The 27,540-nt window shown below is 44.7% G+C and overlaps 1 protein-coding gene across 1 annotated transcript in view; it reads right to left on the bottom strand.

Annotated features, from left to right (window-relative positions):
- The window catches only part of RAB5C (RAB5C, member RAS oncogene family), an 87,122-nt gene extending 60,937 nt beyond the window's left edge, over nucleotides 1-26,185 (bottom strand). The window contains exon 1 of the mRNA XM_082271447.1: nucleotides 26,088-26,185. The gene's annotated coding sequence lies outside the window, so the exon portion shown is untranslated. The remainder of the gene's footprint in view (nucleotides 1-26,087) is intronic.
- Between the last annotated feature and the right edge of the window lie 1,355 nt (nucleotides 26,186-27,540).

Here is a 27,540-nt window from a genome sequence, read left to right as displayed (position 1 = left end):
GGGGTCTGCTGCGGACATAGTGGGGTTCCCAAACACTTCCTCGTGTACACTTCTGTGTGTTTTGTGGCTTGGAGAATTAGCAGACACTGCCTGCTATGTCATCACCACTGTAACACAGAGAAATGCATTCATGAGCCTGCAACGCTGCTGCAAAATTATTAGCGTTATCATTGAGGTTCCTCTACATGGGAAGCCAAAGATTCCAAGAAGCATTGGAAGGATCAAAATCGACAGACAGCACAAACTGAAGGGAGAACGATGAACTGTTCTTGTTTCATAATCAAAAAGCAACACACAAATATGCAGATGGGTTTAGTGTTTGGGTAGAATTCTACTTTATCTTTTATTTCCTATATGAGTCACTTCTGCTTTTCTATTAAAATGAAAAATAGTCATTTCTTGTAATGGGCAGTGTAAACAATCCAGAAGCTATGAAGCAGCATCTGTAACTTTGGAAATGCTTCAGAAAACCTCTAAACTGCCCAGCTGTTGGGGCCATTTCACTCACCATTGTCAGGATTCCCAATTTCTATTGCTAGCAGGCCAGACTCTAGTATTGGGGGGTAGCCAGGGAGCAATGCCTACTAGAAGTATTTGCTTCAGCTCAGTAAAATTCCAGTGCGACATAATACTTTTACTTAGACACCCTGTAAATCAAATGCCACCATAAATGGGTGGGTATGGGTAAATGGGCAGCTTAACAGGTACAAGTCATAGTGCACAAGCAAACGTTTCCCTATTCTTTTATTACCCAAGGCAACATGCACATTGCGAGTCTAGCCCCTGTGAATCTACATTCAGGGACGAATGCCCTGTGTTCTAGGTATATCTCCCTGCATGCATAGGGCCCTAAAAACAAGTGCTACTTGGTACGCTGCACAGGTGCCCCTCCTAGGTGCACAAAAACACTGGGGTAGATCATTAATAAATCTCCTAACCATCTACATTTCAATGGTCCCTTTAAATGACTGTAAAGCTTTTTGTAAAGCCTAACAAGTGAAAAAAGGAGAGGTGAGAAGAACTTCTGCATAAGGGACAGCCTTGGATTGAGAATTCAATTCTGGTAAGGGCAGAGGGAGCTGCGACTGAAGGATTTTTACCTTAATGCTAACAATGCATTAACCACTTAAGCCCCGGAAGATTTTACCCCCTTCCTGACCAGGCGGTATTTTGTGCTTCGGCACTGCGTGACTTTAACGGACAATTGTGCAGTCGTGCGACGCTGTACCTAAATGAATTTGACGTCTTTTTTTCCCCACAAACAGAGCTATCTTCTGATGGTATTTGATCACCTGTGCAATTTTTTGATCATGCACTATAAACGAAAAAAAAAAAAAGCGTCAATTTTGCAAAAATAACAATATTTTTCACATTTTTTTTTTATATGAATTTCCCCCCCCCCCCCCAAAAAAAAAAAAAAGTAAAAATCAAAAAATTTTTTTTACATTTTTGGCCAATTTGTTTTCTGCTACCTATGTTTGGTTAAAAAAAAAAAAAAAAAAAAAATCACAATAAGCGTATTTTGATTGGTTTGCGCAAAGGTTATTGCTTTTACTAACTAAGGGAAAGATTTTTGTTGTTTTTTTTTTTTTTTTTTTTAACGAGTAATGGCGGTGATCTGCGATTTTTTCTGCGGTACTGCGACGGACAGATCGGACCCTTAACTGACATTTTTGACACTCTTGGGGGTACCAGTGACATTACTACAGTAATCAGTGCTATACATATGCACTGTTACTGTAAAAATGACACTGGGAGGGAAGGGGTTAACTTTATTGGAGAGGGAGGGGTTAAGTGTGTCCCTAGGGGCGTGTTTCTAATGCCCCGTACACACGTGCAGATTATCTGAAGACTTGTCTGCAGACTTACCAAAACCATATAATAAGAGGTCAAACCTAAACACTTTCAATTTGTATGCAATCCGGCAGGCCCTTGCACTACATAGAAAAGGTAAGTCTGCAGACAAAAGTCTTCAGATAATCTGCACGTGTGTACGGGGCATTACTGTCATTGGATGTTGCTGTGTGTGTGTGTAACAGCACAGATCAACGGTCCTACATATCAGGACCGAGTGATCTGTGCTTTTACACAGGGGAGAATGACAGGCGGCTTTGTTTACATTAGCCGTCTGCCTTTCTCCCTCTCTACCCGACGATCGCGGTCCGCCGGTCACCCGCGCCAGCTTCTTCGGGTAAGAGCAGGGGCGCACCTCCGGCGGCGCGCGCTCGCCCCCAGGCTAGTGACGTACCGGTACGTCACTTTGCCTGGGAGGGGCTGACCGCCGCTGTATATAGTCGGGGGCGGGGGCGGGGGTCGGCAAGTGGCTAAAGTGGTTGTAAACCTTTCCATATACAGGCGGTCCCCAGGTTACAAACATCCAACCTACAAACGACTCCTACTTACAAACCAAGGGAAGGGAAGACAACAGGAAGTGAGGAGAAATCTCCCTCTAGGAAGGGAAATTTACTCCTGTAAGAGTTATCATGGCAAAAAGGAGTCTCCACTGAAGCTTCATCACCAATCCTTGTTTCCACAACAACCCAAAATTATCAAAATCCAATTGTCAGAGGGACAGAAAGTAAGGTGAAATCTTCAGAACAGGGGCACAGACAGCAAAACAATTGTTACAGGGGTGGTAACCCTTCCCTATGCCATCTAAAAAACACAAAAATTATTTTTTTGGTTTGAGCTACACTTAAAAATGTACTTCTTCCGATTAACAAACAAATTCAACTTCAGAACAAACCTACAGATCCTATCTTGTTGGTAACCCAGGGACTGCCTGTACCCAGTGAAGTGACTGAATCCCCCTACATAAGTTGTACCTGTTTATCTGCAGTCTTCTCTACATCTGTTCAAAGTGCTGAATTTATAAGCTTGTCTGAAAGAGGGCAGAGAGTTTAAGTTACACACTGCAGAAGGCACGCTCCCAAGCCACTGCTCTGTGTGTGCATTTAGACATGGAGCAGTCGCTCAGCCCAGCCCACCCTCTCCCCCCATTGGCTCATGGGCTGTGATTGACAGCAATGGCTTCCACCGTTGTCTCATCCAACAAGGAGGGAGAGTGCACAAGAGCCGATGCTGCCATGCAGGTTGCTGGATCGGCAGGGAGCTCAAATAAGCATTAGGCCTCATGTACACTGCTGCTGATAAACCAATGTTTAGGAGCAGTTGGGTGTTTTTTTCCTCAGCAGCCCTTGAACTCTCCTCTATGTTATCTTCTCTGTCCATGTACACCAAGTCGTTTATAGCTATTTAGAGGCAGTGGAGTTTAGTGGCATTTTTTTTTTAAAAGCAAAAAAAAAAATGCATTCAGATGGAGGTTTATTGGCATTTGAAACGCCAAATGCTTGTAACAGCGTGCAAACGTGTCTAAGAGCGGTAATCCCGCATTTATAAGCATTTAGTTAGAGACCGCATCCACACTGGTACGACTCAGGCTGACAAGTCGCGGTCCTCACGCTCCCATTGTGTAGTACAGGAGCCGTTCTAATAGGAGCGACACAAGTCGCTCCGACTTAGAAAAAGGGTCCTGTACTACTTCGGGGAGACCTGGAGGCGACTTGCATTGACTTCCATTATGTGAAGTCTGTGCAAAGTCGCGCTGCACGTGACTTCACAGGTCGCTCCCTAAGTCGGAGCGACCTAATGTGAACGGAGGCTTATAGGAGTTATCAATGGGGATACATTTCTGACCATTTTAATAATTTTCTAAAACGCAAACATGGCAAAACAGAAGCTTTTAACTGTTGGTTACTACCTGTCAAGTTCCAGCGTTCAGGAGAGGTTTTCAAACGCCCCTTGTACAGGAAACCTTAGGGAGGCGCTGCTGCACACACACACACACACATTTTTTTTCTACCTTTGTGCATAGAAGGTATAAAGCCTTAATAACCACTTTAATCGATACAAGTACACACTACAGACGGATACGCTTTATTCACATTTAAATGTCAGGTTTACAACCACATAAAAAAAAGGTGGGGAAAAAAAAAAAAAAAAAAAACACACGATTTTCTGCCTTTAGAACTGCTGTAATTTGCCCTTTATATTATCTATTTTTCCACAAAGAGTCGGTTCACACCAGTTACACAGTTACATAGTGAGGTTGAAAAAAGACATCAGTCCATCCAGTTCAACCTATGATGTGTGTGTGTGTGTGTGTTTGCCGTTAACCGTACATTGTGTACCCCTGTATGTTGTGGTCTCTAAGGTGCCCATCTAATAGTTTTTTGAAACTATCGATGCTCCCTGCCGATACGACTGCTTGTGGAAGAGAATTCCAAATGCAGTCCAGTTTATTTTTCTGCATCCAAAAACACAGATGGTAGATTATATGGGTTCCAGTGGCCTAATTCACACCAGTGAGGTCAGGTCAAGTGCAGAAATAAAATAAAAAAGATGGGAAGTAGAACAATGCAAAAGTAGCAGCATTTTTTTCCCACATTTATTATTCTATTCACCCTTTTAGAAATTAATGTCCCTGCTCACTCTGGCTGGTACAAAAAACCCCAAACATCAGAACACTTTATAAATGGTCAGCTGGGTGGGTAGGAACCTAAATGACTGACACCTGATCAGAAGTATGACCTTTTAGGTGTCCAGCTACTGCACACTCAGCTCTCCCCATACATCTAACACTAGAACTGGTCACAGCTGGATGACAGAATGCTGAGCTGTGCTGACAGGCTGACACTTCCTCTGTCTATAACGGGGAATACGATGCTCTAGTCTACCGCTATCTTAGTGGTTTTTTTTTTTTTTTTTTCAGATCTTTAGAGCCCTTTGAATTAGTACAAATATGCAGGAAACCCTGAAAGTACATTTTTATATTAGTTTGATTTTTTCTAAGGAAGGGTTGGACCTTCTGTCTGTGTGCACATTGGGATGATTCGCCCCTCTATTTGTACTATGGAGGACAACTATTTATGTAAAGAAAAGTGTGAGAGAAAATCCAAAGTTAGACTGGAACATGAGACAAGAGAAAATCGTTCAATGGGAACCGCTATTCATTGGAAAGCTGTTAAAAGCTGAATTCCTCTTTTTTTTTTCCCCCCGGACATTTCCTCTAACTTCTTCCAGGCTGTAATTCTGAATCTTAACCACTTTACCACCGGAGGATTTTGCTGTCTTACGTCTGGGCCACTTTTTGCGATTCCGCACTGTGCGACTTTAACTGACAATTGTGCGGTCATGCAATGCCGTACCCAAACTAAATTTATGTCCTTTTTTTCCCCACAAACAGAGCTCTCTTTTGGTGGCATTTGATCATCTCTGCGATTTTTATTTATTCCATAAAAAAAATGCGACAATTTTGAAAAAAATAATATTTTTCTACTTTGACAGTTAAAAAATATCCAATATATTCAATTTTTGTCATATATTCAGGCCAAAATGTATTTAGCTACATGTCTTTGACAAAAAAAATTCTCAATGAGCGTATTTTTAACCGCTTTAAGACCAGAAGATTTGACATTGATCCTGACCAGGCCATATTTTGCGATTCGGCACTGCGTTAATTTAACGGACAATTGCGCAGTCGTGTGACGCTGTACCCAAATTAAATTGACATCCTTTTTTCCCCACAGAGCTTTCTTTGGTGGTATTTGATCACCTGTGCGATTTTTACTTTTTGTGCTATAAACAAAAAGAGCGACAATTTTGAAAACATAACAATATTTTTCACATTTTTTTTTATATGAAATTCCCCCCCAAAATGTAAAAATCTAAATTTAACATTTTAGGCCAATTTGTTTTCTGCTACATAAAAAAAAAAAAAAAAAAAAAACAAAAATCGCAATAAGCGTATTTTGATTGGTTTGCACAAAAGTTATTGCGTTTACTAAAAGAAAGATGTCATTTCTGGTGTTTTTTTTTTTCCAACAAGTAATGGCGGCGATCTGCGATTTTTTTTGCGGGACTCCGACATTGCGGCAGACAGATTGGACCCTTGACTGACATTGACACTTTTGGGGGTACCAGTGACATTACTACAGTAATCAGTGCTATAAATATGCACTGTTACTGTAAAAACAACACTGGCAGGGAAGGGGGTTAATTTTATTGGAGAGGGAGGGGTTAATGTATGCCTGGTGCTTACTGACATGTGTTGGGGGAGGTGACTGAGTGACACAGGATCAGATCGCAGGTTCAGCTATGCAGAACCCTGCAATCTGACCCTGCCTGTCACTTAGGAGATCCGCCCGCTTTGTTTACACAAGCGGGCGGATTTCCACACTAGATGCCCGACGATCGGGGAAGAGCAGCGGTGATCACCGCCGCTGCCTCCTCCCCTGGCCCGACTCCCGCTGTACTCAGTTACAGCGGCGGCGCCGAGAGAGAGGGGAATGTCTGGTGACGTAGGTCTAAGTCGCCAGACGATAACGAGCCACTGTTCCGCAGTAGCAGCACAGTGAGCAGACGTAAAGTGGTTAAAGTGGCTGTAAACCTACTTTGTTGACATTTACCTATAGGTAAGCCAATATAGGCTTACCTATAGGTGCTATATCTCCTAAACTTGCACCGTTTAGGAGATATTTACAGTGCATGCAGCCGATGACGTCCTCAGCGCATGCGCTCTGAAGGTATGGCCACCCGTGCCGTTCCTCCAGAGCCCAGTGCCGTGAACGGCTGCTCCTGCGCACATGCGCGGGAGTGATGTAATCGCGCCTCCGGCCAATCAGATGGCCGGAGGGCGCGATCCAGGAAGCAGGACGGCTGGACATGTCGGCCGTCCTGTCGGCATTGCTGGGTCTTCGTTTTTAGGTAAGTACTTCATAATGAGCTAGTATATGCGATGCATACTAGCTCAATATGCCTTGGTCTTTTTTTTTTTCCACATTTGTTTCAGCGGGTTTACTTCCTCTTTAATAAGCCACCAGAAGAAACTAATGAACAAACATGGCATCAGACAAGGATTTAACATCCACAGGAGAACACAAAATCAGGTGACAGCCTTGCAGATCAGAGAAACCGATGCTGAAAAGCAAAGAACCCTGTTCTTGAGGCTGTTCTGTAGGCTTAACTGACAAATCTACTTAGAGATGGAAGAACAGGGACCTCCTGGAATAAGAAGAAAAAATGTAGCTGAGTGAAACAGACTTGTGTACCGATCGTCAGTGAATGATCGGCCGTCTTTTGTCCCTGGGCTGTCGGTGTCTGTTGAAAAGTGCAAAGACAGCACAAGAATTTTGTCCCCCGACTACAGCCGACTGCAGAAGTGATGTCATGTAATGGTTAACTTGCCCTGTGTTTTTTCTTTTCTGAGCATGCCCAGTCTTGCAAATCTGCGGTCTGTCATCCGAATTCTGTACTGACTAGCGAACAATCGGCCGTTCTGGTGTCGGCATACAAAAATTTTAATGCTTGCAAGACAGATTCTTGTCGGCAGAATGTGCGCTGATGGCTGTCGGAGGCACCATACTAACAAGCGTACAATCGGCAGATCTTTCGTCCGCCGATGTTTGTATGCCGACGATCGGTACGTGTGTACGGGCCTTAAGGCCTCATGTATACTACAGATGCTAAACTGAAGTTTAGGAGCAGCTGGACGTTTTTTCTGAGCAGGCCCTGAACTCTCCTCTGTTATCTTAGTACATCTACACTCGTTTAGAGGCAGTTGAGGTTACAGGTATTTTTTTGACAGCAGCAAAATTGCATTCAGGACTGTAGCTTACTGGCATTTCAAACACCAAATGCTTGTAACCGCGGTAAACCGCATTTACGCTTATAAGCGTTTTTAACCACCTTCTTCCCATGCCCATTCTGACACTTCTACAAAAAAAAAAAAAAGTTTTTTGCTAGAAAATTACTTGGAACCCCCAAACAGATTTTTAATTTTTTAGCAGAGACCCTATAGAATAAAATGATGGGTGTTGTAATTTTTTGTCACACGGTATTTGTGCAGCAGTTTTTCAAATGCAATTTTTTTTTTTTGGGGGGGGGGGGGGGGAGAGAGAATGTGGAATGTGAAATTATGCCGTTTCACTGAGTAAATAGATACCGAACATGTAACGCTTTGAAATTGCATCTGCCTGTGGGTTGGCGGCAAGCTAAGGAAGCTTAAAATTCTCCATAGGCAATGCTTTAAACGCCTTTACAGGTCACCAGTTTAGAGTGGCAGAGGTGGTTTGGTGCTAGAATTAATGCCCTCGTCCGGATGTTTGCAACAATACCTCACATGTGGTGCGATCACCATTTACATTTGCGTGTGGGAGTAATGTATGTGTTCATATTTGTGTATAAGCACGGTGGGAAAGGGCGCTTTTTTTTTTTTTTTGAACATCCCTTGTGACAGCATGGGCCATGACAGGTCCTCTTCGTGGAGAGATTTAGAGATTTGGGGTCTTTTAGACCCCAAATCCCTCCTCTGACTCCCTATGCAGCCAATCAGACCGAGAGCAGTCCAATCAACTGTTTCTCGATCTAAACAAAGGGGGGCGGAACCGGAAGGGACGTATTACTCATCACTCCTGGGTTCCAGAGAGAAGGGAACGTCGTCAGTTCCTCTCTCTGTACAGGTCACCCATTGCCACCAGCCACATCACTTTCGGCCCCCAAGATGGGACCAGAGAGCCTGGGAGGGGCAGTGAGTTGGAGCCCCCTTCCATCACCCGCAGAAATGATATAGTGGCTAATTAGCCACTCTGATCACTTCTGCATTTAGGAGAATCACTGGCTGAAAAGAATGCAGGCATCATCCCGGTAGAACCAGTGAAACCCAAAGACATATGGGTACATCCATTTAGGGGAAGTGGCTAAAGGAGGGGAAAAAATTATATATGAATTTTTGTACATATAAAAATGTACGAGTCCAGTAGCGACAAACTCTTGTCCTCTCACACAATTTTCTACGCTTTCGGAGCCTCAGCAACATCAGCAGCATTTCCTCACATATGCTCATAATGGGATCCATAGGCAAAATCAAAAACCACAAGACAGCTACAAGCACCCTGCTCTCTTACACAGAATGGCTGAAAAAGGTAAAGTGATTGTAAAGTCTCTTTTTTTTGTTAAAAATAACAAACAAGTTATACTTACCTGGCCTGTGCAGTGGTTTTGCAGAGCAGCCCTGATCCTTCTACGGTGCTCCTGGCCTCCCTCCTGTTGAGTGTCCTCACAGCAAGCAGCTTGCTATGGGGACACCTGAACTGAGCTGCAGCTCCCGTGTCCATTCAGACACAGAGTCACAGCCCGGCCCAGCCCCCTCTCTCACTTCTCATCGGCTCATTGACTGACAGCAGTGAGAGCCAATGGTGCCTCACTGCCATCTCAGCCAATGAGAAGGAGAGTCCTGGGCAGGCGAGTCTCTCCTGCAACATCCCTGGATCGTGATGGGCTCAGGTAAGTATTATGGGGGCTTCTGCACATAAAAAAAACTTCTATCCTAATGCATAAAGATACCTTCTGATTTTACAACCACTTAGTGTACTTGTTTTTCATGCATTGTGGGCATTTGGGAGGTCTCCTGAGGGGGATCTCTAAAAATTTCTTCTAACCTTTAATGCTCATAGCTGCTGCTAAACTTGCATAAACTTGGTATGTAAAACGCTTTCCACCATTGGTTTCCAGCTGTCAAGATTCCAGCGTTCAGAAAAGGTTTTCAACCTCCCTGTGTACATGAGCCCTAAGGCTCTGTTTGTTCACACTAGTGTAACTTGTCATTTGACTTTGGACGCACCTGTTCCAAAATATGCGACAGTGTTAATAAAACCAGGACCATGCATTCACTATATCTGGTCTTCCGCAGTACATGGAACTGCAATTTGTTTTTTTATAAATATGAACAGCTAAATATCTTCTCATCAGCATTATATAGCAGTTTTGGGACTTCCATCAGTGTGCGCCCAAGCACTGGTTAAAACTTGTAGGAGTTTTCACTCTCCTCTGACTGTCCTATGAGGATGCATGACCCCTGACCCTCTGTCTGGACAGTGCTGCTGATCACATGTTCTATCAGGAGATGGACAGGGGACAGTGAGGAGGAGGATCAGACAGTCTTTTACACAATGCGCAGGATTAATCCCTAGGTCCCACAGAGACTATAACAAGCATTCTTTACTGCATATACAGACTGATTTTACTGCTGTTGGTTTCGTAATCATTTAAAGTCACAGCAACTTTGAAACGGTTCCTGCTCTATTTTGATGCAATTTGAGTGTCAGGAGGGTGTAAAGTTCCATGAAAGTTGCATCAAAGTCACACTGAGTCACTAGTGTGAACAGAGCCTTAAAAGAGGTTTTAAGAGTAGGGCAAGCCAAGCGGCAAAATGGTTTTTTACCATAAAGCAGGGAATGCTTTTGCTGCCTTACGTCTGGGCCACTTTTTGCAATTTGGCACTGTGCGAATTTAACTGACAATTGCGCGGTCGTGCGATGCTTTACCCAAACAAAATTTACGTCCTTTTTTTCCCACAAACAGAGCTTTCTTTTGGTGGTATTTGATCACCTGTGCGATTTTTACTTTTTGCGCTATAAACAAAAAAAAAAAAAAAAAAAAAAAAAAAAAAATCACAATAAGCGTATTTTGATTGGTTTGCGCAAAAGTTATTACTAAGGGAAAGATTTGTAATTTTTGGTGCTTTTTTTTTTTTTAACGAGTAATGGCGGCGATCTGCGATTTTTGTTTGCGGGACTGCGACATTGCGGCGCACAGATCGGACCCTTGACTGACATTTGACACTTTTGGGGGTACCAGTGACATTACTGCAGTAATCAGTGCTATATATATGCACCGTTACTGTAAAAATGACACTGGCAGGGAAGGGGTTAATTTTATTAGAGAGGGAGGGGTTAATATATGCCTGGTGCTTACTGACGTGTGTGGGGGGAGGTGACTGAGCGACACAGGGACAGATCGCAGGAAGCGGGCGGATCTCCAAACTCGATTCCCCGACGATCGGGGAAGAGCAGCAGCAATCGCCACTGCTCCTCCCCTGGCCCGACTCCCGCTGTGACTGAATACAGCGGGAGCGAGCCACCCGTGGCGCGCAAGCACCGTCCACAAGGGGAGGAGTCCAGCGACGTAGGTCTACGTCACTGGATGGGAACGAGCCACTGTACCGCAGTAGAGGCACAGTGAGCGGGGCTAAAGTGGTTAAAAGGTAAAAAGGGTGTAAAGGCTGCAGGTTTTTTAACTTCATGCATGAAGGTAAAATTTGTGTGTGCTGCTAGTCCCATAGGCCTCCCTAATACTCACTTGAGCACCCCCCTTGATCCAGTTATGTACATGATGGCCTCGGCTGCCCCAGGACTCCCTCCCTATTGGCTGAGACAACAGTGGTAGCCACAGGCACCCACACCTGTCAATCACAGTGAGCTAAGCCATGGCTCTGTGTGTCCTATGGATGCAAGTGAGCACGCACCAGTGCCCCCATTGCAATTAAGGGGGAGGAGCCAGGAACACAAGCAGGGGGCACCAAGAAAATGAGGATCAGGGCTGCGCAAAACCCCTGCATAGAGCAGGTAAGTATGACAGATTTGTTATTTTTTAAACTGAACCTTTAATACCACTTTTGTTATGCTTACTCAGAAACTCGCCTTACAGAGATGATCGCAACGAGGAAGACAAAATATCAGAACTGGTTTACATATTTGTAGAATCTGGGAGTCCCCCCCCCTTATACTCACCAACATCAGTGGCTCATGGGTGCAATGTCAGGCTCCTGCAGACTGTCAGTTTAAGAGCTGCAGGAAGAGTTAATGGACTATAACAATGGGAGCAGACTCAAGATAAGTCAGTGATCCAGGCTGTGTCAGATCCTTTAGGACAGGGATATGCAAACTGTTGCCCTCCAGATGTTGCAGAACTACAAGTCCCATGAGGCATAGCAAGACTGACCGCCACAATCATGACACCCAGAGGCATGATGGGAGTTGTAGTTTTGCAACAACTGAAGGGCCACAGTTTGCATATCCCTGCATTAGGAGGTACAATGCAAGCTGCCCAGAGCGGTTAGTGGATCATATGTTTGAAAGGCCTGCAGAGTCCCTAACCTTGCAATTCTGGGCCACCTTAGTAACAGGTGCTGAAAGCAGAAAGGGTTTTAGTGCTGTCTGACTAGGTCACAGTAAGGAGGATAGTTCCTGGACCCTGCGAGCAGCCACCTGGATCTCACAGGCAGAGCGGATTTCTGATAGTACAAAGGTGTGGGAGGAATGTAAAACCCAGAGCGTTTGGAAGCCATGGTGAGGTACGCACAACTATTTTAAAAAAGCATCACGGCACAATCATGGGATGTCTGACACAAGCGATTTGCAGCACATAGATATTACCCTCAAGGGGGGGATGCAGGAATACACTGTTTCTTTAAGCAGTGACAGGTCCTGTTACTTACTAAATGGCAGTCTGGATAGCCAACAAGATCCCAGGCAAGGCAGTAGACACATACCAGACATACTCCAGAGGGAGTCCTTAGGGAATAAATTCCATCAGGTGGGTGCATCGTAGTCCTGCACCTGTAAAGTGCACTAATCCCAAGGCCGGCCATATACAGTGCAAATTTCTTTCCTATAACCATGGGCTGCAGGAAAGAAATTTGCACGATTCCCCCCCCATCAACACAAGCAGTGCTGACAGGGGACTCAGCAACTTTCTTCTGGTGGAGGGGGCAGACGAGGGTGGAGGAAACCATAGGGCTGGTTGTACCAAAGTTGATCGATTAATCATTCAGCCTGTCCAGTAAGGGCTCGAATCTCGGCCGGTTCAGCAGGAACGACTCGAGTATGGCCAGCATTACTCACTTGGTATGCAATGTCTGGACAGCACCACAGCAGAGCCCAGTGCCTACAGGTCACATTATAGGCTGGACCTGCCTAGTCATCAATGTGGCCTCTGGGTAAGGCCTCTGTGGCTATGCTGAAAATTAGATGATCCAGAAAACTGCAAAGTGGGCTCTTCCAGCTCAGCAGCAACTGGAGAATCCTGATAAAAATGTAGACAAAGAATTAAATTTGCTTCTCTCTGTAAGAAGATACTGTTCTCTGACCTAGGACACTAGCAAAAAACTAAAACCTGAAGGGTGTGGAAAGGGTTATACCCAACTGTCTACAGCTTTGCTTACCAATATCCTGTAGGCAGCAGCATAACCCATTTGGCTGTACACGCACTTTAAAAGCTGCTGGTTCCAGTGGAGCACAAAACTACTAGATCAAATACAGAAGCTGGAATACCCCTGTCTTATACTTGCAAAGAAGTCAAATAATTATATATTTTTATACTATTTGGCATTTGTATCTGCTTCTATTAAAAGTCCCTTGAGCAATCTCATTTGACTTCTCTGATGGCTCCTTTGTCCACATTAAAAAAGGTCTCGAGGGAGGAGAACACAGACCTTCCACAATCTGCTACCCTACAACAGGTACACACATACCGATACCAATTAACCTATCAGGGGGTTTATAGACAGTGGAAGGAAAAAAATTCAAGCAAATATAGGAAGAACTTTCAAATTCCATGCAGATGGTGTACATAATGAGATACAAACCCAAAGCATCAGGATAAAAGTGGTAACCACAAAGCGTGCATGCAGTGAGGGAAAAAGTATTTGATCCCCTGCTGATTTTGTATGTTTGCCCACTGAAAAAGAAATGACCAGTCTAGAATTTCAAATGGTAGGTTTCTTTTAAACAGTGAGAGACAGAAAAAAAAAAAAAACAAACAAAAATATGCAGAAAAACGCATTTCAAAAAAGTTATAAATTGATTTACATGTTAAAGAGTGAAATAAGTATTTGATCCCCTTCAAAATCAGAAAGATTTCTGGCTCCCAGGTGTCTTCTATACAGGTAGCGAGCACTCCTAAGTAGGGATGCACCGATCAGATATTCGGATCGGATAGCGGCGCCGATATGACTATTTTAGATGGATGGGGGGGGGGTTAAAATCGGTAACACTGACCAATCCACTGGCCAATCCGGTTTTTGCTTGGTAACGGCTCAGCCATCCCTTACTAGGTGCAGTAGTAGTATGGGATGGGAGCCGCTACTTCCTGTATAGGTCCGGCTCACAGGCAGAGTGATATCAGACGCACTCCACCTGTGAATGGAGGAGCAGTACACATGAAGCAGCAGCTTTGCCCTGTACTGCAGCCGCTTGCTTTGTGTGTAGCTCCGGATCGGTTCCGGTATCGGCGATTTCACAATGCCAGATAACTGTATTGGGTCCAAAAAAGTCGGATCGGTGCATCCCTACTCCTGAGCTTCAACTTGTTACCTGTATAAAAAGACACCAGTCCACAAAAGCAATGTCAGTCAGATTCCAATCTGTCCACCATGGCCAAGACCAAAGAGCTGTCCAAGGATGTCAGGGACAAGATTGTAGACCTACACAAGCCTAAAATGGGCTACAAAGACCATCGCCAAGCAGCTGGGAGAGGGTGACAACAGTTGGTTCGAATTTTCGCAAATAGTCAAAACACAATAACGGTCCATCTCCCTCGGTCTGGGGCTTCATGCAAGAGCTCACCTCGTGGAGTTTCAATGATCATGAGAACAGGGAGGAGTCAGCCCAGAACTACACGGGAGAATCTGGTCAAAGATTCAAGGCAGCTGGGACCATAGTCACCAAGAAAACAATTGGTAACGCTACGTGTGAAGGACTGAAATCCTGCAGCGCCCGCAAGGTCCCCCCGCTCAAGAAAGCGCATGTACAGGCCGTCTGAAGTTTGCTAACAAACATCTGAATGATTCAGAGGAGAACTGGGTGAAAGTGTTATGGTCAGGAGACCAAAATCAAGCTCTTTGGCATCAACTCAACTCACCGTGTATGGAAGAGGAGGAACGCTGCTAATGACCCCAAGAACCTTATCCCCACTGTCAAACATGGAGGTGGAAACATTGTGCTTTTGGGGGTGTTCTTCTGCTAATGGGACAGAACAACTTCACCACACCTAAAGGGACAATAGACGGGTATACATACTGGCAAATATTGGGCGAGACGCTCCTTTCTTTCAGCCAGGGCATTGAAAATGCATTGTGGATGGGTATCCCAGCATGACAATGACCCAAAACACACGGCCAAGGCAACAAAGGAATGGCTCAAGAAGAGCACATTAAGGTCCTGGAGTGACCTAGCCAGTTTTTCTGGATCAAAGCACAAAACAGCCTGCACCCTTACATAGATGTGAGACAGTGGATCTACCAGAGCATCTTGAGCGGTTATGGAGCTATAAGTGGTTATTCTGTCTCGCACTGTTAAAATAAACTTGCCATTAAAACGATAGACGGATCATTTGTCAGTGGGCTCCTCATTTGCCTAGAATTTATGGCTTAATGTCTGCAGGCACTTGCGTTCTCCCTCCTCCCTTTCCCTTTTGTTCCTTCCGGGGGAGAAGAATGCAGGAAGAGTGCCTGTTGAAACGACAGCTGATAAGCCATTAATGGGCAAAAAAAAAAAAAAATAAAAAAATCCCAATGCCATCCTAAGAGACAAATTTAGGAAAAAAGACTGTTCAATAAATGAGGGGGGATGAGAGACACCACACACCGCTAGCTCAACAGGTGGAGAGAAAAGAGAATGGTTTCAGCCTTGAGCTCCTCCTGAGCCACACCTCTGATGCATTTTACCCTGCGCATTGGCACCCATGGGTGGGGAGAAATGCACCAGAGGAGGAGCTCAAGGCCGAGGTGGTTCACATTCCTTTCCACCTGTTGAGCTAGCGGTGTGCAGTGTCTCTCATCCCCTCATGCTTTACTGTTTCTGGATCAAAGCACAAGAGAGCCTGCACCTTTACATTGCTGTGAGACTCCAGATCTACCAGAGCATCTTGAGCGGTGCAATAAGTGGTTATGGCGCTGTGACGGTATTCATCGTCACTGGAGGCGAGGAGCAGATACTAATGGTTTGAATTGCTTCAGATGGGACAGCAATATCTTCATATAGAAATATGAAGATTTAATCCTATTTTACACTGGGAGACTTAGACTGTTATAGACAATTGCCATGAAGTCTAACTTCTAGATAATGTGTGTATTCCATGTCCCTGCATGCCAGACAGGCTTCCCTATGGTTTGTGTATTGTGTTAAAGTTTACCTGTCTCATTGTTAAATGTTAATGACCTCTTGTTCTGTCTGCCTTAAGATAAACTTAGTATGGAAGGTATATGTGTACACTGTATGGGAGTGTAAAGCCCTGTTTTCATTGGATTATGAATGTCAGGGCCTGTTCTCAACAAGGTCCACCTGGGCGGTAACCTTGTGGGGGAAAACCGTATAAAAGTATGTTTCTTGTTCAATAAAGAGCTATAGTTCACCCACAATACGGAGTCCTGTCTCTTATTGGGGGAATATGCTACAAGGGATTGCCATGTCCTCCATACTCCTTGGATAATCACTAAGCTCTTGTAAGAGTTGTGTAAGAGCTTGTTCTGCTGCACTCTCTGGGGAAAGAGGTTCACCACGGAAACCCGGAGCCTTGTCGTAAGTCCAGGATGGGTAGGAGACGGCGAGACCCTAACCAAGCTGCAGTGGTTCGTGGGGTCTGAGGGCAGTTATGGTGTCTGGTGGAGTGCTTGGAGCCCTCGCAAAGCACTAGGAGCATCCGTCAACGGAGGTACCCGGTCGGGATGCTGGTTGATCCGTTACAGGCGCTTTAAGTGGTTATGGGGTATTGTGAGCAGATCTGTTCAATGCATACTATGTAATCCTCAAAGATGTATGAGCTAAAATGTAAAAATTAGCAGACTCACAAGCAAACATTTCAGCAGGGAAATCCAATAGGCTGCCAACTCCAGTATAAAAAGTATACATCTATGCAAAGGTAACCTGCTAAACTGGTGCTGTATAAGAGATACAAGGAAACAGCAAACGGAAAAAAGAAAAAAAAAAAGTTTTATATTGCTACGTCACCCAGGGCAATGAAACAAAAACAATGCGCTGTGTGTTGTAAAAATGAGGATCACATACAGATATCACATTCAAGCCCAACACCAGAGATTAATAATAATATCTATCTTTAAAGTGTAACTCCAAACAGTAATGAAGTCACGCCTAATGAGGTTTCCTAATACAAATCCCACTTTCATTCATGCTGGAAAGTACGGCTATTGCTGTATGTCTGGCCCACTGTGTATTTTGTACAGGGAAGTAATATGGTCGTTTATCCATATTACTCGCCCTTTGACCATTCACAGAAAGCTTTGTATTCTGTGAACCATTCACAGAGAAGGTGTTCTGTGAAGTCACAAAAACCTTTTGCCCGACGTTCTGCTTTTTCACTGCAATCTTCTAACGTCACAGATTTTTCCTTTTTATCCTCCGGTGGCAGTTCTTTACCCCTAGACTGCATAGCACGCAAGTAATGCTACAAGATGTCCATACTACCAGAGTGCTGCGGGTCCAGCTGGTATAATGAGGAACAGTGACTCTGTAGGTGATCATGCCAGTGAGGAGAGTATTGCAGCCAAATCTGTTATTTTTATTTTTTTTTGTTATGGTGAAGTTGGGCTTTAACACTAAAAGCTCCATGGAACTAAAATGCCAGCCAAAGGGGGTGCAGAATTACACCTGCTGCAGATTTTAAGTACGGATGTGCAAATCACCCCCATTGCAATTTCAGGCTGCACTTCTGGGTTCAGATCTGTCAGATGTCGGTCACAGTGGCTGGGTAAGTAGCAGTTTAGGCCCCTTGCACACTTGTGAGACTTGGGACCGCAAAGTCGCATGACAAGTCGTACACCAATGATTACTGTTCATATCTGTGCAACTTCAAAAGTAGTCCCTGCACTACTTTGGTCTGACTGAGATCCATAGACCTAAAGAATACACCGGCATTGCTTTAAAGTCACGTCAAAAAAATGCAGAAAAGTCACACAAGTGAGAAAAGGGCCTTAGGGACTCTTGTGTGCTGGACCTGAATTGGCGGTAGGCCAACTAATGTTTCTTTAACCACTTAAGGACTGCGCCTATTTCTGACACTTGTTTACAAGTTAAAATCTGTTTTTTTTTTTTTTTTTGCTAGAAAATTACTTAGAACCCCCCAAACATATACTTGTATACAAGAATAAAATAGAGATCACTGTAATGTTTATTACACCGTATTTGCGCAGCAGTCTTACAAACGCAATTAAAAAAAAAAAAAAAAAAAAAAAAAACCACACTTTAATAAATAACTTTTTTTTTTTTAAAAAAAGGAAGAAAACAGTAGCCCAATTTTTTTTCTATCATGTGAAAGGTAATGTTACGCCCAGTAAATAAACCCAATATGTCATACTTTAAAATTGCGCATGCTCGTGGAATGGGGACAAACACTGGCACTTGAAAATCCCCATAGGCAAAATTTTTAACATTTTTATGGGTTACCAGTTTTGAGTTAGTGAAGGACTAGGGCTCAAAGTATTGCTCTCACTCTAAGGATCGCAGCGATACCTCACATTTGTGGTTTGAACACCATTTACATATGCGGACGCGACTTGGGTATGCGTTCGCTTCTGCACGCGAGCTTATGGGGACGGGGGTGCTTTAATTTTTTTTATCTTTTATTTTTACATTGTCCTTTATAAAAAAAAAAAAAAAAAGAAATGTGATCACTTTTATTAGTATTACTGTACATGGAATGCAAACATCCCTCGTAATAGAAATAAGCAGGACAGGACCGCTATAATGTGAGATCTGGGGGGGGGGGGGGCTCGAAGACCTCACATCTCATAACAAAAAAAAAAAAAAAAAAAAAAAAAAGGGGCTCTTTAAGGGCATTGGGAGGGAGCGATGTATGATGTTGCTCTGGTCCTCCAAGGTCATAGAATCAAGATGGCCCCCACTTGATTTCCTGCCTAAGAAGAGAGTGGACCAGATCTTTTTCCCCGCTTCCGACAGCTTCGGTAAGCTGGGAAAACGACCGAGAAGCAGCAGGAGAACCTCTCCCACTGCGAAATCTGCCACTGGGACCACCCCTTTTGTTAAAGCGGACAGCTTGCCGTTTAAAAAAATACCAGGGTAATGGCTGCTATTTGCTATTTAACATCAAAGTTCCGACATAAATACACAGTGGTCGGTCTGTCAGTGGATTAAGAATGCCTGTCCCATCAAGCAGAATGGCTTTTCAGTAATGAAATTGAGAAAATCTGCTACTGCTGGGCAGTCTAACCTTTAGATGGGTTTTGATGTACTATCTGGCATATAGTTGGTGCATAACTGCCGATACAGTTGTGTTAATAAGTTTACATAGATAATTGATGGATTTTTGATTGATAATAAATGGGTTCAACCAAACACTAACCATAAGTGAAGAAAAAGTTTGTGTCATCATTCATATTCTCTGAAAAATAGCCAAGAAATCATAAATTCTGCCAGAGTATGTAAACTTATAAGCACAACTGTAAGTGTCCATGTCGGTCAGCCCCATTGTGGATATATACATACTTGAATGATCAGTATCTGGGTGAAATTTATAGCATCTGTTTGGATATTTTTGTATGACGATTCCGAATAACCAACTACAGGTTGTGCTATCTCTGGGGAGTACTATCTGCCCTATATCTTGCACCATGTCATCTTTAACTGGGTTCTAGGGAAAGCATGCCGATGCCCTTTGCTGCCAAGGTCCTGAGGAAGCCGTGTTCATGAAACGCATCGACCTCCAGCAATGTATAGTAACTAGATATTGCTGCAGCTTCGTTAGTATGGCCTGTATTGTCTAATTCAGCACACATTTCATGGTTTTATAAACTTTTTATATTTTTAGTAATAAAAATATTTCTTAATTTTGTTTCACCGCCCTTCCCTGGTTCCAGTAAAGAAGAAATCAGTATACATATTTTTGAAACCGATCCAACTCGCTCCCATGCTGAGCTGTCAGCTGCGGCTTCGCTGTGGAGGTGGGTGCAGAGGACAAATTTGGGGTATCGTATTTTTCGAAGTAGGTTTCGCAAGCACACTTTTTTTTTCCAAGGCTAGACAGATTTTGAACAGTGTAATCTATGCTAAATGTAAAGATCATATCGTGATGGTAAGCACCATATATTAAGGCCTTGTTTGCACTGGAGTACTTAAGCGTACACCCATTAAAGGGCCGACTTTGACCGCACAGGATGCACAGATGTTCATGTAGACCAGGCATGTCCAACCTGCGGCCCGGAAAAGCGGGCAATGCGGCCCACTACCCCCTGACAATTTATTTTTTTTTTGCTGGGGAGGAAGGAAATCGGGTCGGGGCACGGCCACAGCAGCTTCCAACTAATGGTAGGCAGAGGCTGCCTCAGAGGGGAGGGAGGGGGGTGGGGGGGGGGGCTTAGGCGAGCATGTGCAGTGTTTCTGACTCCTACCAGCAGGACCACTTCAAATCACTGAAGTGGTCATGGTGGTTAAAGTGTTCCTTTAATATCTCTCAGAAGTAAACCTCTGTACACAGATTCCATTTCATTTGATCATCCTCTAGTTGTGTTAAATTAGTTGCGGGGGGGCGCAGCGGCGCGGGAAGGACGCAGCAGCGTTTTATTACTTATATACCTTAACTATAGTATATATTTTATGTGCAGCCCGAGAAAATTTCTCTACACTCAATGTGGCCCAGAGAAGCCAATAGGTTGGACACCCATGATGTAGACAGTCTCATTCATGTTAATTGGAACACATGAGTTGCATGTACACAGCCACTGCTTCCCACCTGATATCCGTGGGGGTGCATGTCTGCAAACAGACAGTACAAGTTCGGGGGCATGCATCCACATCCCCACGGATGTCAAAAATCGGGAGCTGCAGCTGTGTCCAACGCAACATGAATGGGACTGCCTGTACAGAACACAATGTGCATCCCATGTGGGCAAACGCACAGGATTGCCTGTGCAACCCATGCACGACAGCCCTGGCATGGGTGTACGCCCTTGCGGATGAGGCCTGTGCACTTAGTTGCTTGCCTGGAGCACTTCAACAACTTTTCTACATAGTAAAATGAAGCACAATATACTAAATTCACTGCCAAAAAAACAGTCCAAATCGGGGGTTTCCGGATAAGTAATCTTCCTACAAATATTAAAAGCCATTTAAATACAAAGTTAGATTTCACAATATGCCAGGTCCTGATTTTAGGTTTACCAGGATTTTCCAGTTAAAGAAAAATTACTCAGTAATTACGTCTGGATTTACCATCAATTTTTCCTGGGCAGGGCCATTACCCCTTTCATGACCGGGGGGGGGGGGTCACTGATGCCTGCATGCCCAAATTTATTGGCGTTAGCATGCATCAGGTAACAAGACAATAACTTTATGATTAATTCACATACCCAAGTGTCTTTAAGAGCCGGTTCACACTGGGGCGACTTGTCAGGCGACCTGGTCGCCTACCATTGATTAGCACAGGACCTGTTCTAATAGGAGCGACACAAGTCGCTCCGACTTAGAAAAAGGGTCCTGAGCTACTTTGGGGTGACCTGGAGTGACCTGCATTGACTTCAATGATATGAGGTCCGTGCAGGTCGCTCCGAGATCACATTGATTACCCCAAGCCACCAGTGACAGTAGGAACTGCAAGACACTAACCACTCAGCTGGCACTCAACAGGAGGGGGGCATTTATAAAATGTTAATTTACAGATTGCAGATAGAATAGGATTAATGGCTCGTACACAAGATCAGAAAATCATACCAGGGAAAAAAATAAAATAAATCGCTTTTGAATTGATCGCATGATAATCTGATTATTAGTACACAGCTTTCGACAGCCGATCACGACATTTCGTCCAACAAAATCCAAAGGGACAAACACGAAAACTTTTGTCGTACGATAGCCAATCTGACAATCGTTTAATCAGTACAGTATGCGTTCACTAAAAATCGATAGACAAAGACCACACATGATAAGAAACACGAAAATAACCCAGAAAAAGCCTGGCTGCCATTGTTTTTGATTTGCACTATCCGATACGTAGCTACACAACCAGGAAACATTTCCAGAATCGTACGACAAAAAAAAAAATAAGTTTAGTACGCATTGTTGAATACCATATTAGTATCATGCAACAAAATGCGAACGATAAGTCGTCGGATTATCTGATCGGGTGTACGAGGCATAAATCTGGATTTGATTTGACTACTTCTAGATCAATAATTATTTGTATGAAGGACTCTTCAAAGTCAAATTAGATGGAAAACGATCATGCTCAGAGAGCGGATGATTGACCGTCACAGCTCTCTGCTCAGAGAGGAGAACTGAGCGATCAGCAGTGTTTGATCACTCAGTTCAGAGGTAGCAGGGGGGACAGATGCATCCACCTAGGCCTTTATGTTTTTTAAAAACAAAAAAACACATACATCTCTTAAGATCAATATTATTAGACCAAGTTAAAAAAATGACTTGCACTGTATGCATCAATACTGAAAACTGTCCAGAAATGTATGGTGCATCTTTAGATTGTCAAAACATAATTTAGGTCTCTCAAAGTATTATTACTCCTTTCAGCATTAAAGCTTCAGCCCATCAGTGTTCTTATCGTGTGTCAAGCAGAAGCGGGCTTGAAAATGTATTCATCAGCTGCTGCCCAAACTGAACACACATTTCTGGCTGAAGTCTACATAATGTGCTCTATTCTATTCCCAGGGTGCCAGGACAATGTCACAACAGACTGAAGTTTGCTAACAGCCGAATCTTGGTCTTTGGATTTATTAACATTCATGCAGGAATAATGTATACTGTATCTGGGTTTACTCATGTATTCTTACCCTGGAGCTTCTCCTACCTCACTGTAAACTTCTTCCAAGTGCATCTCTGAGGACGGCCTTCTTAGAATCTGAAACAGTCCCCTTTGGATTCACCAAAACGTGACAGCCTGCCAATTGGACTGTTTAGGTAGACCGCTCAAATGACTTCCATTATATCGGTGATGGGCTCAGGCTGGTTCAGAGTGTGAAAACTCCAGTGGGAAGCTCTCAAAGCCTACAGCCAATCAAAGCAAATTCCCTCCCCACAGCTGCATATGCCTCTTGCATACGCATGGCAGAAGGGCAAGGAACGCCCTCCACTGCCTGCGATTGGCTGTTGGTTTTGACAGCTTTCCAGCGGTGCAGTGCACAAGGATTTGAACTTGTGTCCCAACAGGCCTGAGCCCGTCCCCATTTCTAACTGGAAACTATAGATACAGGAAATGAGGTCAGTTCAGCCAAAACATCCCCCATTCTCCCACTGCCTGCTCCAGCAATGAATGTTCTAGCATGCATACCGGTCAGCAAATTCACACCATCCACCGACACCTCCACATACCGCTCAGTGAGCGACATTTTTCAACACATTTTGAAGAGACCCTGTCCCCAACTTGCATTACAGGTAGAAACACAAAACAATCAAGTATTTCAAAATGCTTACTTACAGCATTTTTTGCTATAAATATATTCCCCCCCCCCCCCCCCCCACACACACACTTTTACTCACAGTGTGCCTTGGAACTTGCTAGGAAAGCGACACTCCAAAAACTGACAATTCTCCTTGCATGTCATAGCCCTCTCCACTTTTAGGAGTGTCCATTTGCTGTCTGCGATGTCCCAGCTCCTCCGGCCTTTCATGTAGGCGCCAGGAGAGGGGAGGAGGGGGAATACTATAGAATTTCACTGAGTCTGCTGATATGACATTCATGATGGCAGCACCCAAGTAGCCTCGCGGTTTTTAAAGGCGAGGCAGCTTTTGGGTGACTTTTACAGGAAAATGACATGGCATAAAATACTTTATATGCATATAATCTTTTGGTAAGGTTTTGTAAAAATGATTGGTCTGGTGTCAGGGTAGGCAAAAAAAGAAGAAAGAACGAACACTACAGTATTAAAGTTGCATACTTAAAGACAAAATAAACACAAATAAAAAAAAAAAAAAAAAAAAAAAAAGTCAGTACCTACAAATACTGTAGCGGCTGACTTTTAATATAAGGACACTTACCTGTCCAGGGTGCCCATGATGTCAGAAACCCTAGCCGATTCATCAATTGGCTTCGGGTACAGGCACCGACATCTGTAGTAAGGGAAACAGGAAGCCTGTTCCCTACTGCATGTGCGCGAGTCACGCTGCGCCTTCTGAATAGTCCCACCATCTTATGGGACCCGTGTGTGTCCCAGAAGGCAACGAGTGGGAGGATGAAGGGCTAGATCTTACCCGGAAGTGGTAGCTGGTACCTGTCAAAACCAGGTACCCACTCCCCCACAAAGTGCCAAATGTGGCAGTGGAAGGTGCAAACAAGTGGAGCTTCCCCTTTGGGTGGAGCTCCGCTTTAAAGTGGTTGTAAACCCTTCCATATACCCAGTGAAGTGACTGGCCTATGGCGATACACAGAGATGAATCAAATCCGCCTACATTAGGTTATATATGTGGATGTGTAGTCCTCTCCATCCATTCAAAGTCCAGAATTTATAAAGCTTTTCAGAGTTCATAAAATAAGAGAACGCTCTCCTCACTGGGCTCTGCAGAGTGTGAGCTGATTGGAGGAAAGAGACACACCCTCCTTCACACAGCACACAGGAACAAAGCTGAGGCTGTCAATCAGCTGGAGATCCCTTCTGTCACCATTTTTCTCTTGGTGTCAGGAAAACTTGGCAGAAGGGATTCCTGCTGATAGAGGAACAAAAGCAGCAGACATCAATGACACCTAGTGCTCTTAGTTGAGACAAGTACACACTATAGAGGGATAGGCTTTGCTCAGAATTCAAGCCACTTTTAAACGGAGAAGTATGGCCAAAGCTCTGCTGGTCCTACTCCTCCTATGGATCACAGGAGTGCACGTTGTTTTGCACTCCTGTGACCGGTTTTCAGCCGAGAGATGGCTGAAATCACTCATCCGGTCCAGACGCTGGATCAATCTCAGCTTTACAGTCAGGATCCACCCAGATGCCTGGACCAGCAACTTGCTCAGCTCCACTGCGAGCTGTATATATGGTGATCCTGCCACCCCTCCATCTTCAGGGTGACACCCATTTCATCTGCAGTGCATTCAAGTGGTTGTAAACTTCTGACATGAATTATGAATCCCGCATAGTGTCTATCCAGAGCACTGTCTGCTGCTTTGCTCCTCTGCTATCAGTATGAATCCCTTCTGACAAGTTTTCCTGACACCAAAAGGAAAACGGTGACAGGGGAGAGACCTCCAGCGGATTGACAGCCTCAGCTCTGTTGCTGTGTGGAGGTGTGCGAGTTTCTTCCCTCCAATCAGCTCTCACTGAGCCCTGCAAAGTAATTTCAGCACTCAGACAAGCTTTATAAATCTTGCACTTTGAACGGACGTAGAGAAGACTGCAGATAAACAGGTATAACTTATGTAGGAGGATTTAGATTCCCCTCGTCTTTGTATCCCCTGAGGCCAGTCACTTCACAGGGTATATGGAAGGGTTTACACCCACCTTTCAGTACAGTATCCTGACAAAAATTAATTCCAAGTGTAGTCATGCTTATAATCCCCTACCGCCATATCAATCAGCACAGGACAGATATCTGGCTGGGAGGGGGGATGGGGGAATCTAAAAGGGTGCTCTATAGAGGAACAACACACCGGCTCCTCCTCCCCAGCAGAGTTGAGGCTTCTGTGATGAGGTGTCTAGAAGAGCACCTCACCTTGTGGAAAAGGATGACATGTACAGGGGGGGGGGGGGTGCCCAGGAGGGCCTTTAAACTAGATCTTCAAGCCAACCACCAAATACAAAGCTGTTTCCTGGTCATCATCCCCACATCATTGCTGGGAATAGAGGGGGGAGGAAACTCATCCATGGAATGGAGATGAGGCGAGGTGACACAGGAAGCTGCATTGCTGTACCAGGAAGTAAAAGGTGTCACCTTTCCAAACTGACAGTGTCAGAGTAATGTAAACAAGACCAGCTGATCAGACTCATACATCCTATGGCCATACACATTAAAAATGTATTACAACAGGTAATTCATCTTCAGGCATTGCCCCCAGACTGACAGCCGTCCAGCACTATATGACAAGCCCTGACCATCTATGGGCCAATACACAGCGCCTACAGAGCAAAGCCTGGGCCCCGAAGAGGCCTTCTCTACGATAGTGTGTGGCTCGTCCCCCTCCTACTTCTGGAAGAAATGCAATTTCCGGGGACACCAGCCCCCCGTCTACCCAGTGGCGTCCCTCCTGTTCCCCTACCTATAAAGCCGCACATGCCCGGTCCTTACCTGCCTGCCAGTATCCGCCTCCTCTCTCCCGCCGGGAGATCTCCTTCTCTTCCTTCTCCTCCGGCCTTTACTTCCGCCTTTCCTGTCTCACTTCCGGGTACGCCCCACTTTCGTCCTATCTGATTAGCGAACGCCGCAAGATGACAGCAGCGTCAACCAATCGTTTCGTCGAATCTGGCAAGGATGCCGGAAATGACATAAGAAGACCAAAGAACGCGGAAATGAGGTCGCAGGGGGTGATGGGGGTTGTAGTTCTTGGTTAAGGAAGTGCTGTGATTGACTTTCGTTTCGTTTGATGTTCTCTAGAGTTCGGTGTGGCCGCTTTATGCCTTGTGTAAAGGAGGGCTGTGTGCCCATGGAGGGGGGTCCTTTAGTTTGGGGGCTTCCAGCTGCCCCTCTGTTACTTCTACCACCTCAACTCCAGCCAAAGCACTTTCCCAGTTATGGGTGGGGAAGGCTTAGGACCTGTGTTGGGTCTGTGTTCCCATGGTGAGGATTCACACCCACTATTTGTACTGGTGACCATTGTTATCTGGACAGACAACCTGAACATCTAAAATTGCGCCCCTAGAAGGACCGCAGTACCTGCTGTACATTTATAACGTAGGCCTCGTTCAGACAGGTGGATGAGGGCGGATAGGCTGCTGCTGCTAAATGGCGCACCATGCTGCAGCTCAACCATGTACACTCTCCGCCCACTTTATTAGGTACACCTGTTTCATTTTATTATTATACAGGATTTATATTACGCCAACAAGTTTGCACAGAAATTTGCAAATTCCCTTGAATTCTGTTTAACCACTTCCCTCAAAACAGCGTACCTGTACGTCGGCTCGGAGAAGAGGTTGTACCCGGATGATATGCAGCTGCAGGCATCATCCCGGTGCGGTCGGCTTTCAGAAGATAACAGCCTCAGGAGCCGCTCGCCTGTTATCCCAGCGAGCAGGAGGGATGTCCCCACTCCTGCCGCCTTCCACGACTCTGCCTGGGTCTCCCGTCCCACCGGGAGACCCAAGCATCTAGGCGGCATGTCCGTTGGCTGGTTGGAATCCCGAACAAAGCCGGATTTGGCTTTTATCGGGTCTCCGATGTATTAACCCGGAAGTGATGTCATGACGCCACTTCCAGGTTAACTTGGCGGCTAACAGCACCGAATTTTAAAAACGGTCAGTCTTCAAAAATGCAGATTTTGGCATTTTGAATACTTTGAAGTGCAGTGGAGGGGTTTGGGGTCTTATATGGCATTTTTCCACTGCAAGTACCGGCTCGGCTCCACTTGGCCCTGCTTGGCCTGGTTTGGTTTTCCACTGCATGGTACCGCATGGTACGGTGTTGGAACGGTTCGGTACGGTTTGGTATGGTTTGCTTTTCCACTTAAGTAATACTAAAGTAAGTGGGTGGGATAACAACGATTCTCTGACTAATCAGTGGCTAGTAGTGACAAACAGTCAAG

This window comes from Pelophylax lessonae (genome assembly GCF_965119305.1).
Source record: "Pelophylax lessonae genome assembly, chromosome: 11".
In the NCBI taxonomy this organism is placed as follows: Eukaryota; Metazoa; Chordata; class Amphibia; order Anura; family Ranidae; genus Pelophylax; species Pelophylax lessonae.
The sequence above is the reverse complement of the archived record's forward strand: the minus strand, read 5'-3'. Positions and strand labels throughout refer to the sequence as shown.